The 17,801-nt window shown below is 44.8% G+C and overlaps 1 long non-coding RNA gene across 2 annotated transcripts; it reads right to left on the bottom strand.

The window, feature by feature from the left end:
- Nucleotides 1–532: 532 nt before the first annotated feature.
- LOC139531365 (uncharacterized) lies at nucleotides 533–1,777 on the bottom strand. Of its 2 annotated transcripts, XR_011666347.1 has the most exons (4): nucleotides 1,559–1,777; nucleotides 1,142–1,393; nucleotides 830–971; nucleotides 533–675 (listed from the first exon to the last, which is right to left on the bottom strand). It is a non-coding gene; the product is annotated as an uncharacterized lncRNA (long non-coding RNA). The 2 variants fall into 2 exon arrangements; XR_011666346.1 differs by lacking the exon at nucleotides 1,142–1,393 and having other exon boundaries at nucleotides 1,559–1,673.
- Between the last annotated feature and the right edge of the window lie 16,024 nt (nucleotides 1,778–17,801).

The following is a 17,801-nucleotide window of genomic DNA, read 5'->3' as shown; positions in this document are numbered from 1 at the left end:
AACCAGGCCTCTCTATTGATTGGCTGCGGTGGCCACAGTAGTGCTCATGGACCTGTAGTGTGAGTGATTGGCACATGACAAATAGCTGGAAGGCGGGCTGGGTCTGCTGTAAGCATTCAGGAACCCACTGTGGCACAAGCAATGTGGGGGCATCCCTCAGTACTTAACACACCACAGGAGACGTGCTCGACGGGCTCGAGGCTGGTGGGGCGCAGGCGAGAAGGGGAGAAGACCATAATTATTGTATTTGCTGTGTCTCTCTGTGGTCACACCTGGGGTCAGCCAATCCCTATTCACTCTCACAAGGCCTTCCAGACGTGGTGCATTGAACACAAAAATACGTGTAATGTGGAACTATTAGCGTTCAAATTAAGAATTGTCTCTAGATTTATCACTATTAGTTGTAATAATAATTATTCAAAGCAGTGGAGGCTGGTGACTTGAAAAATTGAGGAGGATGGGAGACTTACGGTATAGGCATGGAACGCACGGAGCCGACAAAGTGTGTTTAAAAAAAATCGGCAAAAACGAATGATTTTAACCTAAAGCATTTAATAAAGACATGTATTGTACAATGTTATGGGGAATGGGAAGGGATCTCAGCAGTGATTGAATGATGGTATGAGGCATGAGTTGAGGTGTTCAGAGGTTTGACCAGTGCAGGACAGGATTTGACTGGGAAGGCAAAAAAAGACAACACACTACACAGTTAGACAAAAGAGCTAAGAATGTCCAAGCAAGGAGTGAAATCATTGATGTGTAATAATGTGATTGTGTATCTAATTGACTCTACATACAGTATTGAGAGAAAATTGATAGGGGTACTCACAGTGCTTGGAGAGGAAACATTCATTCATGTGCCAAGGGATGAGTGGGTACGGGAGACATGGCTTCATGTCAGGAGAAAGTTGACAATGGTAGTGGAGTTGAGTTGTCATCACCTCTTAATCAGGGAAAAGGAGGGGACTTGGCTGTAAATACAAATAGCAGATAATTATCCATTACAGCTGCGCCATTGTAGGTTTGGACAATCTCAAAATTCATAAAGTCAAACACAGACTGCGCATCTCGCCCACTTGACACATTAAAGCATCCCAAGAAACGTTGGGATACCTGAATAAAGCCCTGATCATCCACATACCTGACGATAACTGACACTGCAAGCAGACTGGTGGTACCATAGATCTCAGAGCGGTGGGGCAATTTTTAACAGTTGATCAGACTGAAAAATTGTCTCGTTTTCATCCGATACAGCACGTCAGATTTGTATGGTTTAGGTGTAGCCTAGGCTACTGCAACATTTATGTCATGAGTTTTTTACTTGTGTCTGTCCTGAGTGATTATGTGTTATCATCTTTTCAAAAAAAATACCGGAGGAAAGTGGAAAGCCTACCTGAGGGCACAAGAAAAAATGCGCTGCGTCAACCTCTCTCTTTAATCAAACTTTTAATGGATGATGCAATGGAGGCTATCAAACCATTCAGAATTGTTTTCGACATCCCAGAAAAGTCTAAAGTTTGATATGTTCAGCAAGTAAAGCATCGTAACGTGTAATTACCTCTGCAAGCTCCTTGTAGTAGCCCTTGTTAACGGAACTTTCCCTCTGGCCGTGTCCTCTAAAGGCAAATTCTTGCATGCCCTGCTTTTTTTGTTTGTTTTTGTTTAGCTGAATGATCAATGTTATTAAGGTCACTGTACCCACCTTTCAACCAAGGCTCAGACTTGCCAAAAACCAGGCAAGGCCAGCCTGATGAAATGCTCCCGGTATACCAGCTACAACTTTTGATACCAGTTGGTATTGAATGCTCTCACCTTTTCATTCTTCTTCATGAAACTGATCTCAGACCATCGCTTTTAATTTTCACATTTTCCGTGTACCCCAGAGAATCAACAAATAGAACCCCCATAATATGCTCTGTGGCACAATCACAATACAACTCAATAGGTTCATTCTCTGATCCTAATTCTATGATTGTATGGACAACATGTTAGTTCAAACTGCAAAAGCTTTGATTGGTTGGAGGACGTCCTCCGGAAGTGGTCATAATTAACATGTAAGTCTATGGAAGGGGGTGAGGCCTACGAGCCACCTAGGTTTTGTATTAAAGTCAATGTAGCCAGAGGAGGATGGAAGCTAGTTGTCCTCCGGCTACACCATTTTGCAACCCCAGACAGTGCTGTTGAAGTTACTGTAGACCTTCATTGCAAAACAGTGTATTTTTGTCAATAGTGTATTGGAGGCGAAGTCAGGTGCAGGAGAGCAGAGTATAATGAACAGGCGCACTTTTATTATAGTTCCAAAAATGAGAGCACTACATAAATCAAAGGTGCTCAAAAAACGGAACACAAAAGTAAAGCGTGTAAACTAACACCACATAACATGAAACAATTACACACAAAACATGATGGGAAACAGAGGTTTAAATACAAGTAGATTGATTGGGGAAATGAAAACCAGGTGTGTATGGAAACAAGACAAATGGATATATGAAAAATGGAGCGGCGTCAATCGCCGAACGCCGCCCGAACAAGGAGAGGAGCCGACTTCGGCGGAAGTCGTGACAATTTTAATCAGTTATTTGGTGACATACGAATATATTTAGTGTAGTATTATCTAAAAAGGAACACTTTTTTAATGTTTCACTATTTTTATTTTTATGAAATGTCACTGAGGAGGATGGTCCGACCCTTCCTCCTCTGAGGAGCCTCCACTGATACAACTACATTGTATTCTACTAATATGAATACAAATACTACTACAGCTAATACTATTCACAATACTTCTACTACAAAAAATAATCGTTACCATCACCATTATCATCATTTTCATCATCAGCATATCTATGGCCTGAGGGTACAGAAGGTCCTCACTGCTCAGCACTGTTAGTAGATTTCGGGTATGACTTTGCTGTGACAGCACGACTTCCCTTCAGACAGCCCGTCATCGGTACTGGGAGGGAGTGATACTCTGCTGCCTCTTCCTCAGCCTTTCTGTGGCCTGTATAGTACTGGCGCCCTGCATGCAACACACTACCCAACACCATGCCACACCGTGAACCATCATCCTCCAGCTGGTCCGAGGGAGACGGAAGCCAGTAGGTGTTTGATTAACTAATGGCGTCTCATCAGGCTAATGGCAATATCTGACACGAGAGGAATGGATTAAGTGAAAGTACAAGGTGAAGGAGGGGAGAGGGGATAGGGATCACCCTAGGTGTTTACCGGGGCTAAAAGTAGTGGACTATGTAGTGAATGGGGTATCATTTGGGATGCAGGGATAGATAAGTCAGAACTCAGATCTCAACAGGAGCTTTTTGAGAAGCAGCATGCTCTAACCTGATTTGGTTCCTTATGGTTAGGAACTGGAGGCTAGGAGGGAGCAGGAGACGGAAACCGTTATGGAAACATTACCGCAGTAACATGTGTTGCACACAGTGGCAAGCCTTAATGGACTGGAGCATGGGAAGAGGCGAGCGCGGGGTAGGGATCAATCGGAGTCCAGGGATGCTTTTAAAGACCTTGTTCCCTCCTCGTGGAGATTTAAAAATAGATTAGACCTCTCTCTCCCACAGTGTGTGTGTGTGTGTGTGTGTGTGTGTGTGTGTGTGTGTGTGTGTGTGTGTGTGTGTGTGTGTGTGTGTGTGTGTGTGTGTGTGTGTGTGTGTGTGTGTGTGTGTGTGTGTGTGTGTGTGTGTGTGTGTGTGTGTGTGTGTGTAAAAGCAGGAAACGATAATGCAATACGGCAGCAGTATGATTTTTTAAAATGCATATTTACATGTACATTCTATACACATTTGAAATAAATTGCACTTTTTTTCCTTTATCTTCTTCACATTAGTTACATAGCAAGAATATAGTTACTTGACATACATCACATTGTCACGCCCTGATCTGTTTTACCTGTTCCTGTGATTGTCTCCACCCCGTCCAGGTGTCGCTTATTTCCCCCAGTGTATTTATCCCTGTGTTTCCTGTCTCTCTGTGCCAGTTCCTCTTGTATGTTTCCAAGTCAACCAGCGTTTTCCCCATTCTCCTGCTTTTTGCATTCTCCTTTTTCTAGTCCTCCCGGTTTTGACCTTTGCCTGTTTCTGGACTCTGTACCCGCCTACCTGACCATTCTGCCTGCCTTGACCACGAACCTGTCTGCACCTCTGTACCTCTGGACTCTGATCTGGTTTTGATGTTTTGATCTGGACTCTGATCTGGTTTTGAGAATGTCCACGACCATTCTCTTGCCTACCCCTTTGGATTAATAAACATTGTAAGACTCCAACCATCTGCCTCCTGTGTCTGCATGTGTGTCTCTTCTTGTGCCTTGATCCACATCCGGATAGATAGTACCCAAACACCTAAATAATGTGTTTTTAGTTATAACTATTACAGAACATTAAACATGAGCCTTTAAACCCACCCCTCAGCTACTCTCAGTCCATCCCACCTATGGCCATATGTTTCCCTTCTTATGATTTCCATGTATTTTTCAACTGTGCTGTGATGTTAAACATACATTCTGAACCTTTCTAATCGCATAGTATCTACAGATCGTAAGTTAAAGATAAATATTTGTTCTAAAAGTATTATTATATTGTTGATTGGTTGACTATGACTTTCCAAGTCTCCCAACAGTGCTATTTGTAGGGTTAATTTTAGGTAAATGTTGTGATATTTCAGCCAATCGTGAACCTGTGACCAGAAACACGCAATACCAGAAAAAGTGATCTAATGATTCTGTCTCTTTGCAGCAAAATCTACACAGCTGAGATGGTTGTACGCCCCATATACATAGCATTCTGTTGGTGGCAAGAATTTTGTATAATAATTTAAACAGAAAAAAACTCTACGTTTTGAATCAAACATTGTTTTGAGTGTGTTTATGAACCATGTGCCATGGAATCGGCACATCAAAAATCTCTTCCCAACTATTTTGCAACCTGTATTGCGTCACTGTCAACAGTTTGGTCCTCAAATGAAATTATATTTTTCTATTTACTACAACAACAAAAATTCTTCTAATTTTGGTATTTAATAAAGGGCAAGACAAACAGGTTCCCTACCTTCTCCCATTCCACTTGCCTCCTCCGGTAATGCTGCAATCAGTTGGTTGTAATTTTGGATAGAGCAAGCATTTCCATATATTCTGAAGTAGTGTGACTGCACAACACCATCTGAAAAATATTACCATGTACCAAAACCTCATACAAGACTAAAATAGACTGGTTTTACAAGTGTACTGAAAGACAAAGGCGTTCTCTCTCCACTTTCTGGTCAGACACAATCATTTGGAAGGGCCTCACCACAAGTTACATTACACTGTGTTGTCAGACAAACGTCTCATCTCCTTTCGCAAAATACACAAAGCGAGTGTTGGAGTCCATGAAGCATCAAGCCAAGCCACAGCCGAAATAAATCAGACTACAGTAAAACGTTGCTAGCTATCCATGTGTGAACGAACGGTTCTGTTTGTATGGGTGTAGTGGGGGACAAGTCTTCCAGTTCTCACTGCATCCCAGATAAGCTCTCTCTCTCTCCTTTGTTGAAAGATGCAAAAAAAATGCCTAGTTTAACACATTTGATACTGCCCCCTGCAGTTTCTGTGTCCCTACAACCTGATGGAGGTTAGGAATAGTGGACAGGCGTGTACGATAGAAGCACTAGGACGTTCTATTCCCTTCTATTCACCCACTTCTCTGTTTTGTGTTTCTCAAGCCTCTATCTTCATGGGCAAATTCAATGAACGCATCATATTCAATGAGGGCATCCTTGTACAATAAAACGAACAAATGAAACGTTAAACCTCAGACTCGATTTTGGATAAAACATGTCCCTTGTAAAATATATATATAAAAATGAACTTCTATATTGATGTAAATTGTCCTTTGTGTCTTTTCTATTGAGATCTGTGGGGAAGCATCACAGAATGGGAACACTAGGAACACTGCAGCCTTTCTTTTAATTGACAAAGCCACACTTGTGCCTCCTCTCCTCTCTTCGCTCTCTCCTCTCCTCCCTCTCTCCTCGGTTCCTTGTTATGTTCCAGCTCTTGGAAGCGCTGCTCCCTTGACGAGCGCTAGGGGTAAATGAAGATATTTGTTTCCACTCAGGTAGCATTGGCATGCTCATTGCAGCCTGAGCCTCAGAGACAATTAGCTGACACCTGCTAGCAGCAGATTGTTCTGGCAGATTTCTACCGCTCTCGCCGCCCCTGTCTCCACCATCTGGCCTGGTAAAGGTGTTGCACAGGTCACCACGTGCTGGCAAGCTCAGGAGGAAGAACTTCAGGGGGATGAGAGGGAGGCCTCCTCTGTTAACTTGTTCTCTTTCTCTTTCACTCTCTGCCTTTCGCTCTCTCTCTCTTACTCTCTCTTTCTTTCGCTCTCTCTCTCTTTAACTTGCTCGTTTTCACTTTCTCTCTTTCTCTCTCTCTCTTTCTCTCCCTCTCTCTCCCTCTCTCTCTCTCTTTCTCTCTTTAACTTGCTTGTTTTCTCTTTCTCTCACCCTCAATCATTTGCTTGTTCCCTCTCTTTCCCTCATTCTATCTGCTCTCTCTCCCTGTCTTCCTCAATTTTTTTCTCTATCTACCTTTTACCATTTGCTGGCCATTTCCCTGTCCATTTTTGGAGAGAAACGATCGGCTTTGGAAGGAGAGGAGTTGTTGCATACTAATGAGCGTGACTGTGTACACACGCCAGTACACGGTCCTCGTGTCTTGGCCTCACCTTTCCCTCACTCTGTGCTTCACACCTACCACACTGACCCATCTGTGCAATCGAATCACACACGCTCCCTCTCTCTCCCTTCCGTTTTTTTCCGTCTCTCTCACTCTCTCTCTCACACATCCTCTCTCTTGCTCTCTCTCTCTCTCTTTCTCTCTCTCTCTCTCTCGCTCTCTCTCTCACACATTCTCTCTCTCTCTCTTTCTCTCTCACACACATTCTCTGTCTCTTCCTCTCTCTGTCTCTCTCTCTCGACCCCCCCCCCCACCTCCATCCCTCCCCACCTCTCTCTCTGAACACAAATATGCACAGACCACCATATCATTGTGGATTACTGCTACTACATTTATATATATTTGCTTCACTGGCTGATCCTAATGTGCATAATATTTATGTGTCAGGCAGAGACAAATTCTTGCAGAACACAGTTGATTTACTTGATTATCTCACTTGCATGCACTCCAGTTCCTTTCTAAAGCGATTCAGGTTGCTTGGGTAGACAGGGAGGGAACGGCTGCAGGCACAAAAATGTCCTCCCCTTTCAACACACGCATATAAAGAGACACACACACACACACACACACACACACACACACACACACACACACACACACACACACACACACACACACACACACACACACACACACACACACACACACACACACATACACGAAAAGGCACACATAAAGTCTGTGCGCACACACATACACACAAACACACAAAAGACACACACTGTACCCCCCCCCCCACCACATACACACACACACTGTCCACAAACACATATAGCTCAACACACACGCTGCATGAGAAGCACACAGCGCTAGGCCTCCTGATAATCCCTCTTTCATCCACAGCACTGCACAGCTGCTCACCTTATTGCCAACAGTGTTCACTTCAACCCCCAACCCCCAGCCTCTAACGTACAGCGAGAAGGCTACACACCGGGTCAGGCCTCCAAGGCTCGAGCCGGGCCTCAGCGCTCCGCGCGAAGCTCGTTGGCTGCTTTTCTGAGTGCGCCGAGTTACGTTTTTCATGTGAGCGCCGAGCTCCGGCGAGCTCGCATCTCCCTGTTCCCACGTGTACACATCCACACAGGTACCAACCGGGTCTTCTAATGTGTTATGCATAGGGTCACAAGGCACACAAGTCCTATTGAGTTATACAACTCAGTTTGGATGTGGTGTGGGCTGTGTGTGTGTGTGGTCCATGTCGACTTTCATTTTCCTTCCTGTGTGTGTGAAGGATACAGATCTCAGGGACAGGGAGGGATGGGAGCTGTGAAATAATTAACGGTATGTACCGTATCCTCATTTAGGTGGCTGTAATTATTCCATTCATACAATTACAGTAAGAATGCAAAATATTCAAATGTAATACTTTAATATTTGCCGTGCTTTCCTCAAAATCATTGGGCTGCAAAAGAGGGAAAAAGCAACCAAAAACATCTAGTCCGTAGCGGCACGTATCATTCTACAGTGGCAGAGAAGCTCAGGTGCAACACGGTCGGTGCAAATAAATCCATCGAGCTACACCCCAGTGTCTGTACATGCACATCTTTTCCTCCACGCCACGCCACTTTACCATGTGCATCCTAGGCAGGCACCTTATATCCAGGTGACCTACAGCGCTAACAGCTATTACGCTCATATGTAATGCAGACAGGCATGTTACAGAGAACAGCTAGCGTCTAGCTAACACCCACGGGTGAAGCTGTGATGGACTAAAGGCCCTGGGGCCGGAAGCCCTAGCTGGCAGAGTAGTCCACTATATAGGGAATAGGGTGCCATTTGGGATGTCAAAAGACACGCCCTGCAGGCAGTAGTAGCATTTGTTAATCTGGTGGCCTGAGGTGAACGGAGACAGAGAAGTTAACCAGGGTCTTTTTAACCTTACACTATCCACTGGTTGCGTTTGAGCTGCTGAAGTTGAGAGTGTGTGTGTGTGTGTGTGTGTGTGTGTGTGTGTGTGTGTGTGTGTGTGTGTGTGTGTGTGTGTGTGTGTGTGTGTGTGTGTGTGTGTGTGTGTGTGTGTGTGTGTGTGTGTGTGTGTGTGTGTGTGTGTGTGTGTGTGTGTGTGTGTGTGTGTGTGTGTGTGTGTGTGTGTGTGTGTGTGTGTGCCTCGGCGGGCAGAGATGCAATGTGAGGTGTGAAGAGGAGACAGCAGACAGCACAGGAACAGACCTGCATAATGGTATACAGAGCCCCTCATGATTCCCTTTTAACACCTTCACTCTACTCAGGGAAGACAAGATGGAGAGAAGGAAAAAAGTGAGGTATAATTGAACAGACAGGATGCTCGGTAGAACTCGTTATAAATACCCAAGTTTACTGTAGAGACATCTGCTTGTTCTTTGACTTTGACGTTTCGAATGTTGAATTTTGACAAGACAAGCTCCAGGAAAGTTTGTACATTTTGTACCAGTTTTAGGGCTTTATTTGACTTGTCTGAGAAGGGTATTCTGTTTCTTTCGATACCTCGAATGGTTTGATAAAGGGGGGGTTGGAATACCTTTGCTTATCCAGCTTAAGGGGATATTATTGATTTCAAGTCGCACAAGCCATGAAGACTTCATATACAGTACCTGCAAGTTTTCTTTTTCTACCTTTGGTAAAGCAGATACCTTAAGATGTGAGCTTTGTCTGGCCTTCACCCATAGAGATTGTTGCATTGCAACTATAAAGACAGTAAAAAAAAAGAGACGTTGAAACCCAGGGGTTTCAGGTTCGCTTTGGGCTACTGAAGACTTTGAAGAATTCACTTTCCTATTAGAGTAGGAGAGAAAAATCAATGTTGAAACAAAAAAAAGCATGTTTTCTACCATTGTAATACCACACCGATGGAGTTGAACTTTAGTGGACCACGAGACAACTGTGTGGATGTTATGGCGTGAGATAAGTGAGAAATATAACAAGGACGTATCTAGCTTTATTGTTGTGTATAAATGCCCAGACTTTCACAGAGAAATATCCATTGCATTCCTGAAGCTTTGCCTGTGAAGTTGTATATAAAACATGACTAAGTTCTTGAATATTTTGGGATAATGTATTTTATGCACATTTGAATCTAATTAGTGAACTTGCAGTCATTAAACCTTCTTGTCCTGTGCCAAGCCCCATGTCACAGTGTCCTATCTGATGATAAATGGACGAGGGTTTGTGACTTGAGCCTCCTAACATCAAAGAGAGGCTCTGTCGTAGGCGGAGTGAGAGGGGGAGGGAGAGAGAAAGAGGGAGAGAGAGAGAGAGCGAGAGAGAGAGAGGGGGAGGGAGAGAGAAAGAGGGAGAGGGGGCTATGTGAGGGAGAGAGACAGAGAGACAGAGACAGAGAGAGAGAGAGAGTTTGACTTCAGAGAATCAGGGTGTCCTTTTAGTCACTGCAAATGAACTAACAGGTGGTAGCTAGGAGGCTTGGAAGTAAGGATCTGAGAGAGGGAGGCCAAGAGGTAGAGCCCGGACTGTAGCATCTTTCTGGGTCTGTGATCTGTCTCCAAGCTGGCAACCATGCTATCAACAACGGATACTGCAGATGTTGCCGGTTCTTTCTCCAATACGGCCCTTAGCTTTTCCCAGTTGTGTGTGTGTGTGTGTGTGTGTGTGTGTGTGTGTGTGTGTGTGTGTGTGTGTGTGTGTGTGTGTGTGTGTGTGTGTGTGTGTGCGTGCGTGCGTGCGTGCGTGCGTGCGTGCGTGCGTGCGTGCGTGCGTGCGTTGTATTCCTGCAGATCGTGATCAAGGCCTCTGACTGTGACTGGCAGTGTCAACCCTCATTACTAAGTAGCTTCTTGTTCCTTTTCCCTCTCTTTTTCCCCTTCTTCATTACTGTGAGAGTGAACAATTGGGAAACACAGGTGGCCTGTCTAGTTCTCTCGTCCAAGTGTTAGATTTCATTACAAACACAGTGCTGAAGGTTGCTATGGGGAGTCTTACTAGGCCCTCTTGACATCTGGGTGGGTATTTCAACCCCAGGCGAGACAACGACACCACTCCAAAGGACAATATATGAAGCAAAAGTGAAATTGGTTGAAATCCATTTAAAACAAACATTGCCTTATATTTCTCTTTCACATACTGATCTAGCTACAGTTTGCTGATAAACTGGCATTTACAGGAAAATGAATCAAATTCTATTCGATTCAATATTCTATTCGATATTGTTTATTTTGTTATTTGTATAAATTGAATGGCAGGAGTGCAGTGTGTACTGTAAGGAAAACCAATATAATGATATTGTAAGCAAATAATAAGAAATACTGCATCCTGTTCAACATCCTAACAATATGTTAATCTTCACATATGCAGGCATAAGACAACGGGAAAAACCCAGAGTTTTAAAATTGATTTACAATCTATTTGATAACCACTCCCCAGTGTCGCTTTTAAACTAGAGCGAGAGAGTGAGTTTAGAGTGAAAAGGTACGGGGTACAGCCTTCTGCTCTCCCCTGGCTCCGAGCTGAATTGTTCTTGGCAGTCCTGGGAGGCGTCTCTGTTATGTGCCATTTGAAAGCATTATGAAATCTGCCATCTTGACTACTGTGAACTAATAACAACAAGACGCATTGTGCACCACCTGCTCCACACATTTAGGTGGTTTTAAATATGCAGGCGTAATGGCACCTATTCCCTCGATTAATGTAACGCAGATCAGAACACACTAAATCAAGCCTTTTGACAAAGAGAGGGCTTGCCATCCCTGCTACTAGAGGCCTTCTGCTACCTCTGCTTTTATTAAAGAACAAACATGCGAATGACAAACTCTTGTTTTAAACCCCCAGGGGCATCCGGGAGGTCTGTCAGTGTCTGTGATGAGGCTTTGTTCGGTTGTGGGGAGAGTCAGTGGGGAGAGGAGAGGAGAGGAGAGGAGAGGAGAGGAGAGGAGAGGAGAGGAGAGGAGAGGAGAGGAGAGGAGAGGAGAGGAGAGGAGAGGAGAGGAGAGGAGAGGAGAGAGAGAGAGAGAGAGAGAGAGACGATGGGATAGTTTAGCACAGTCTCTTTCTCTCAGTCAGTGAAATAAGATCAATATAAGCACCCACCATTTTTATTTGATCTTTATAGCAGAAATGGATCATTGTTTATTCTGAAACAGGGGGCTATTGTCTTACAACTACCTTGACCCGCCATCACTTGCTAGCTTCACCAAATACTGGTCAACAACTCGAGTAGCATCACAATGGTATGCTTTAAGAAAATCAGTAGCCTTGACTGGCATGTCCATATACAGTATTTCCATGTTTACCGTATAGTGCCTACGTGTTAGCTCTGATAGGACACTCGGAATTACACACATATTAGTTATCTGTGGCAGTTTCAAGGCTCAGTTAGATCATTGATATGCGGGCTCTAAGGGCTGAACTGATAGGCTACTGAACACAGCCTGACAGGAGTGAAAACAATCTGCATGAAAGAAGCAGTAACCTGATGGTTTATTTGTCTGCAGCGTACATTTCCTACGAAGCAGTATGGTGCCCTATTAAGGGGTTTTATCTCAGGTCTTAGCATACTGTACGTCTAACCGTCTACGCCCCCTCCCCCCCCCCCCGGCGTAAAGAGAGCAAACGACAGTAAATTAATGAGAAAATAACTTGGCTTTGTGATTTCCCACCTCAAGTTAAAGCAGGGATATTTTTGTAATCTGTTAATTACTGTCAGATGGCGACGGCACCTTTTTTTGAAATGACAGAAACTGGGAGAAGAGAGCAAGAAAAAAACAAGGTCTCAAACAAGTCTGGTGAGGGTGTGATCCTGTCATACCTGATGTAAAAATGAACATATTTTCCCTTGTTGAGGACCATTACACTGGATTTATTTTCTGTGTGCTACCTTAGCTTAATGGTGAGTTTTAAAACACAGTGGCTAAAACTGTGATTATTATAGTTCACGGTGGTTGAAATAAACCATTTCACCTTACTGTACATGCAATGAATTATTATTATCCCTGCATAATTCAGTTTACATTGAAAATAAGCTTTGAAGAATAGCAAAGATGTCTATATGTGCAAAAATTATAATAGCTCTTTAAATATCCCCCAAATGCATGATTTTTTCACCAGTGGGCATAACATCATCATAATCGAAAAATACATTTGCATGTAGGACCTACACTACTGTTGTGACTACCTTGCAAATCACTAGCTCAAGTTCAGGTGGCAGAGGGTTGACCATAAACCTCACAACATGCTCCACCCACCTGTTTGTCAGCTAAGATGGTTTAATGGAGCAGTGAGTGTCAGACTATGCCACATCTGATCGCCATCGAAAGTCCACTCCACTTCACGCCGGCATTAGGCCTAACGTCACTCAGCAACCAGCCAGAGAATGTCTCTATTTCCTGCTTGACCAGTTCCTCACCTCCCCCTAGTGAGGTGTCATTACTACCCACATCACCCTCACGCACACACACACACACACACACACACACACACATGCACACACACACACAGCTGACCTAAAACCAGTGGCTGGAAAGACTAACCTTTCCCCCCTCCTAAATCAAATCAATACCACTTTCCCGTAAACAGGAAAACATTGCATTGGCATTAATCACCTGTCCTTCCATCCTTGACTGTACTACAACACACACTACACACACTACATTGCCTCACTACACTGCCGCTCCCATTTCCATTGAACTGCTGGCGGAAGCTGAAAGCACTGACACACAGCTATTGGCTAACACTGGAGGTGCTGGTTCCTGAACGTGTTCTCCGACTCTGCCTCGGTGTTTGGAAACGCTTGTCCCTGTCTTGGAAAGTGTCCCATCCAGAAGCTTCCGACGACAACAACAGTGGTGTCCTGTTAAGAGCTTAATGGCCGGCTTTTGAAGCATCAGAAATGACGGGTTGGTAACATTGGTACATCATGCATAAGCACTTACAGGTGCAGGCAGCCACGGAGGGCCTAGCTTCTCTTTGTGTGGTGGTGGCAGGAAGCAGGTGCCTGGCTATTGATAGTGAGAAGGGAGAGGGGGCCGGACAGAAGAGGAGGGGAGAGGAGGAAGGTAGAGTGGAATATGGAAATCAGGTGGTTGTTGTGTGGTTTCCTCTCCTGGTGCTGGTAAAATAACTAATCATTGTTAGCTAGCTACCAACGCTCATCTTCTATTTTGGTGTCCAGGCCAGGTGTTTGTGGTTGGTTGGGGGTTCTTATTATTTATCATAACAGGTTGCTGTTTTTAATCAAATGAAATTATAATACCTTGGGGATTCCTGCCACCTGGGTGATGAAGGCATGAACTTAACCTATTTTGGGATTGTTTTTGTTCTTGTTTACGTTCGATCGATCAGTTCTGAATTAAATCATTTGCATTATGGCATCAAGTGTTGGCCTCAAACGTGGTAGAAATGAGAGGACGAGGGCTGTCCCTGTCAAATACATGTATTAAAGAAATAAGACATAAACAAAAATCGACATTACCCATGTTGATTCAAAATAATGACTAATGTCTTAACGACTCCTGTGATCAAGGTAGTGCAATTGCTCATTCCCTTTCCTAACTATGACTCTCTTTCCTCTAACCTGCTGTCCAGCGTAGCGCGCCATTCTATGAACCTAGGTACGACATTACAGACACCACCACCGCTAGAGGAGACCAGGCAGAACGCCAGGTGTTCCCTCAGTCAGAAGAAGGGAGGATTTGCTCGATAAATACATGTATATTTACTTTTCTCCCTGATTTAATTGTTGAGATTTTAACAGAAGGCGGTAAAGGGGAGTAGTGGCAGGTAGTGAACAGCGGAATCCTACACAGGTACATCTGCCAGCATCAATTACCCTCTCACCGCCCCCCGGCTCTAATCTGGCAGAGAAAAGGTATCCGGCACGCGTCTGTCTAGTCTGTCAGACCTATCGACTTACCTTTCACCTGGCAGTTTAAGCGTGTCTGTCAGACAGAACTATCAGCTTGCCTTTCCCCTGAGCGTGTAATCGTGCCTAACGTGACTGACTCCCTGCCGTCACCACAAAGAAGCCATTGAGTAGGAAGACAAGCCGAAAAGTTAACCTCGGCTGGTTGTTGTGCAAACATTAGAGAACTAGATCCCGCCAGGGCTTGCGGGGCAATTGACAGGTAATAGAGCAGACATAATGAGGTCTAAGTACCTGTAATCCTAGGAGATATCACTCCAGATAAGAGGGGACTAAGAGAATTCCCTCAGGTAGCTGTGCCGTGTGTAATTGGTCCCCAGCCAGGCAGGTTGGATGGCAGCTTCCGAGATGCTGGATGGGTATCAGGTGTAAGGTGTCAGCTGTGTTGAGTGCATATGGCCTATTGATCCAAGAGAGCAAGCATTTCCTGACCCAAATTCAATTGGGGGAGGTAAATGGAGGTAGAGCAGCTGGCAGCGCGCACGCACGCACGCACGCACGCACGCACGCACGCACGCACGCACGCACGCACGCACGCACGCACGCACGCACACACACACACACACACACACACACACACACACACACACACACACACACACACACACACACACACACACACACACACACACACACACACACACACACTACCTGCTCTACTCTGCTTCATAGGGAATATAAAGTGCAGCAGGTGTGGGGAATGGGTCTGAGCCTGTGCAGGTTTTGATGGGATGACACGCTACAAATTAGGCTGCATGCCAACTTCTCTGCCTGTGTGTCTGGCTCTCACCTGCGTGTTAGTGCCATGTCGAGCACCGCCTGCCTGGCAAGGCTAATGTATCACGGTGTGTGTGTTACACATTTTTAACCACATTATGCAAATCACTGAATAGAAATACTGACTTTTTTCACGTACTTTTTTTTCAGCTTTTAATGTAATATCACTGTTTCAGTGGAATTATTATGCGTATTCTATATTACTTTGTATTTGTGTGCATGCACGTATGTAAGTGCACATGTGTGTGTCATATTTCTTCGGAATTCCTGTTAATTGTGCATTTAATTCATGCTTAAGTAATTTTAAAAGGAATCCAGAGCAACAGCATTGGTCTCCGTTTGCACTGATAGACCTCACATTTGTGGTGAACAGAAAAAAAGAGGATAAGAAACAGGCAAGACAGCTGCTTTTTTCCCTCTCATTTCATCCAGTTATTGGTTAACTTAGTGGAAAAAGTACATTTTCAAGGGATTTTAGGCCGGACCTATCGCAGCCAAGGTAGATGTGTGCTTGACTTGAGGTCTAATTTAACTCCCATGTAGTATTGATCGGTTAGGGTCACCGGGGATCCTCCATGGTCTTCCTCTAGCTGCAAGGTAGACAACGGTAACAGAGAAATGTGTTATAAATGCCCCTGTCCACTCCCCTGTTGATATCAAGCAGTTTTTTTTGGGCCATTCTGAGTGCATCAGTTTTTCACATTTACTGTAGTGTGATGGAACACCTTTGGAGATGTGCCGTGGGGAGCACCGTCGGGCGGGGAAGGCGGTGGTTACGTGCCACAAATTGAAGAGAACAGGAGGACAGTTAGTGCAACCGGGGAAACGTCTAAGGTCAGGGCAGGAAGGGCTAAAAGCTGAATCAGCTTCACATGGGTGCGGGGTCTGAGCAGGGAGGGATGGAGGGATGTAGGGGGGATGGACAGAGGAGGATAGGAGGATGCAATACCTGCAATGAGAAAAATATGGATTCCTGTCTCCAAGACAAATTGATCTCTTGTGTGTAGGAGGAACAGCCTCCGAAGGGAATTGGCTCACATAGAGAAAGAGAGAGGGGAAAAAAGGAAAAAGAGGGGGAGATTTACTGCAGGGATGGATGTTGGAGCCTTTCTGTAGAAGAAATATGAAAACTGTACATATAACTGTACATATTGGCTTAAATAACTCACTTAGCAAAATCAAAGTAAAATCTAATTAATTGTAGTACACAGAGAGAGAGAGAGACCAAGTAACTAGAGAGATAAGGTATATGCAGGGCCAGGCAATACCCAGCCTCCCTCCCTACTAGAGCTCCTGAGTTGCGCAGCGGTCTAAGGCACTGCATGCTTGAGGCGTCACTACAGACACCCTGGTTCGAATCCAGGCTGTATCACAAGAGGCTGTGATTGGGAGTCCCATATGGTGGTGCACAATTTGCCCAGCATTGTCTGTGTAGGCCGTCATTGTAAATAAGACTTTGTTCTTAACTGACTTGCCTAGTTAAATCCCCCCAAATAATGATTGGAGTCTGTTGTGGAGCCACACAATGTAAGACATCTTACAGCCGGACCACAGTGATTCCTGCTGGAGCCCATGCCAGGGGGAGCTAGGGAGCGCAGGGGGAGGTTGGGGTGGAGTCGGAGCTCCAGACACCTGTTACCAACAGCAGGCTCCCCCTTTGTAAACCGGCCAAGGATTAATGCAGGCTGAAACAAGCTGAAATGGCTGTCGCCGCCATGCCAAGTCCATCCACTAACACCACCGCCACCATTTGGGGGATATTTCAACAGGGAGTGGGGGAGAGTCCTCCTGTAAGTGCGCGTCCCAAAAGGCACCCTTTATTTTCCCTTTCATGTGCACTACTTTTGACCAGAACCCTATGGGCCTTGGTCAAAAGTAGTGCACATGAAAGGGAACAGGGTGCCGTTTGGGATGCATCCCTAAGTTCCATTAGGTTAAACACTCATTTTTCAGACAGCATGGAGATAGCAGACTCACGCTGGGAGGAAATCTGTAGCTAGACTGCTGCATGTATGGCAGCGCCCAGTCGACAGTGCCAGCGCCACTGAAGCTACCTCCTGTAGCCTGGCCTACATCACAGTGCTGGAGACAACATGCTTTCATGTTTCGTGTTCCCTAGGTTGGAAACGTATTGGATACTTAGTGTAGTCCCGCTACAAATAACAATTTTGGAGGATCCTGGTATTGAGACAAATATACTATGATGCTATTGCAAGGGTTTCTCTTGTAGAGTATTATGATTGGATGATATAGCACTTGTCACGCCCTGGCCATAGAGAGGCTTTTATTCTCTATTTTGGTTAGGCCAGGGTGTGACTAGGGTGGGCATTCTAGTTTCTTTATTTCTATGTTTTCTGTTTCTATGTTTTGGTCGGGTATGTGTCTCAATCATGGACAGCTGTCTATCGTTGTCTCTGATTGGGAATCATACTTAGGCAGCCTGTTTTTCCA

This window comes from Salvelinus alpinus, chromosome 10 (assembly GCF_045679555.1).
Source record: "Salvelinus alpinus chromosome 10, SLU_Salpinus.1, whole genome shotgun sequence".
Taxonomy (NCBI): Eukaryota; Metazoa; Chordata; class Actinopteri; order Salmoniformes; family Salmonidae; genus Salvelinus; species Salvelinus alpinus.
This window is presented reverse-complemented; position numbering and strand designations above follow the sequence as displayed.